Raw genomic sequence first — 2,899 nt, forward strand, 5'->3', positions numbered from 1 at the left:
CGATGTGTCGGCAAAATTGGCATGCTTATATTTTTCATTAGAGCGTGCTAGGGAAGGAAATGCAACGGTGGAAAAACTTCATATTCAGGATTCAGCAACGTAAGCCCAAGCACACACGTAGAACAATTTGTGATCAATTTAAGAAGTTCTTTCAATTGCAACATTACGATTATAAATTTTTATATATCGTTCATTTCTAATCATATTTAGCTAGTATTTTATTCCCTTGTACCGTTTTATTAATACCATTGTCTGCGTTTTTGAGGTGTGATTAAAGCCTAAAACCCGAACGCTTCTTATACGTATATCCCTCAGCTGGCTAAGCCAAATAAAGTTTGTGCCAGCGTTAGTTTCACTTCCTAGGAAAAATGATTGGAGATATTAAACTTTACCATCATGATATGATGGGTAAAGATGATATAATAATATAATAATAATAATAGCATCATGATGACATGATACTCAGATAATTGTGTAATAATAGTTTATAAACACCTGAGTAGCATATTTAATTCCTAATTTTGATTCATACACATTATTCTGAGAGTGAATTTATTTACCTTGAACCTCAATGCTTGGACGTGAACCTTTTTATCATAGTAAAGATGTGTTATTCTTATTCTACTTTCAAGTCTTGCCTCATGGTGACACTCATTGCCCGGTTTCCGCAGCGCCAATCGTCCCGAAGCTGTCAAGGCTTGAACGGGGTACGAAGAACAAGATTGTTGAATAACTTCCTAGCATTGCGACTTACGTAGGACAATATTTCAGTATTCGATATTTTACTAGCTGCGTTTTTTAGAATATTTATGGCGATACCGATTCAAATTTACCAATAATGTTCAGCAGCGCGAGTTAGTATTTCTGCTTGTATTTTTACAAGACGTGGTCATTAAATACAATAGTGTTTGGAGTGTCCGGCATTAAGTTTGCAGGGTAGCCTTAGCTATTTTTGCGTACACCACCAAAGATGGGTTCGGGCTTGTATAAGAATAGTACGTTGGAACCGGGTTACTTTTTAATTTTCATCGCAAAATAAACCCCCATATTTCCATTTTATTCAAAGTTACGTTATATAAATATTTTTGACATATTTTAGGGTAATTATAGCTATCGTGTCTCATTTTAGGGTAAGGGAACTAACTTCTACAGGACGGTAGTAAACACACGGTCTTGGCATGACTGGCTGCAATACTATCGGTAAGTCGTCTCACCGATTGTAAATAGAATAGGGTTAGGGAACCGATTTTCACTACTCTTTGGTGTTTATGCATGCGCTCAATTCATTCCCTTGTTCAATTAATTTAGATTTGTTCATGATGGATTAATGTTCTGTTATTGTGATCTGTATTGTTCCTTTGTTTACTTGATTACTTATACTATTTATTTATTTGCTTGCATTTATGTTTAGTCTACCCATGCTCCTTTATTCCCTGGTTTTATTAAATCTGTAATCTGATCACCAATATACATCTATCTTTACTTGTTATTTATTTATGGCCTCTGCGCTAATAATTAAGTTAAATGCCTGAGAGACGCAAGTCGGTCACCTATTGGGTTGACCTCACCCGCAAGTGCGCCGGCAACAACGTGCCTTTCTTTGCCTACGAAGTTGTTCAGCTTATTCTTGGTCTCAATTGAGCAAGCTTGGTTATTGTTATGGATTTGGCAATATTGTTTTATTAGCCTTATTTAATTAGCCTACGTGAGAAAATAATGATCATGCCAGTTCAGGAAATGCGTTAATGATATGTGATATATAACCTAAAAGAACTATCCGCAAATGAATTCATTTTGACTTCAAAGTCGAAATTGAGACAATTCGACTATAAGTTCATTCCATATGGTATTTAAACCGAGTTATTGTCATCTCGCTAACCATTTTATTAAGTTTTTCCTCCGTGTGACGCAGTTTTTTTTTATTTCGCTTCCTCCATAATGACTCTCACTGTTCATAACGCTTGATCAAAAATATGAACATTCCCCCTACTTATGAATAGGTTTTCGATTGTGGGATTTTGAAGATATTTCGACACAGCTAATGTGGTATTTCGGAGATAAAACTTAATGAGCATAGTCCCATTTCCTCTACTGATATTCACGTAACATAAATGTTGCTAGCTTCATTTTAAAAGGGCTTGAACTTTTATGAAAAATTAGCAATTGATATGTATCACTGCGTTAGGCTCAAGTTTTGATAAATAATAATTATTATAATAACAATCTGAGTCCTTGTGCAGCACACTTTTCTCGCGTGAAAATTTTTCACATTTTGTCTATACTTTGAAAGATATGTGATTGGTCAAAATTAAAAAAATTCAAATCATACGTGAGTAAAAGTATTATAAATTGACTAACATTATTATGTAGTAAATTATTGTTATGTTATACTCTATTATCAATATATAATATTTGAGTATTAGAGAGTATCCATTTGTTCCCTTCCAAAAGATGCATAAGTGACTCATGCTCAGTACGTGAGACGGCCGATTCTATCCATAGCAGATTTGGTGAAGTTACAAGGAAAATCTAAGCATTTGGTTCTGTGCAAATTGTTTACAGAAATGTATACACAAAATACATTATATACACTTCAATTCAATATACATGAGTTCAATTCAATATATTTAATATTTACAATGATACTCATGAATATTTAATTCAGTATTTTTTAAATATTTACAATGATACTCATCGCACGCGTATCAATCGCACGTGCATAAATAAGTAAATCGTGCCATCCAATATTAATTTACAATGAGTATACATCATTTAAGCATCTTGCTCACCATCATCACTACACGTATGATGCGTGGTGCAATAATTTACAACAGCCGAACATCGTTCACAAAACAGACGTCAGAAAGTATATATATCCTCCCAATGCTACGGCAGTCAG

The sequence above is a fragment of the Hyalella azteca genome, unplaced genomic scaffold (genome assembly GCF_000764305.2).
Source record: "Hyalella azteca isolate HAZT.00-mixed unplaced genomic scaffold, Hazt_2.0.2 contig1626, whole genome shotgun sequence".
NCBI classification, from domain to species: domain Eukaryota; kingdom Metazoa; phylum Arthropoda; class Malacostraca; order Amphipoda; family Hyalellidae; genus Hyalella; species Hyalella azteca.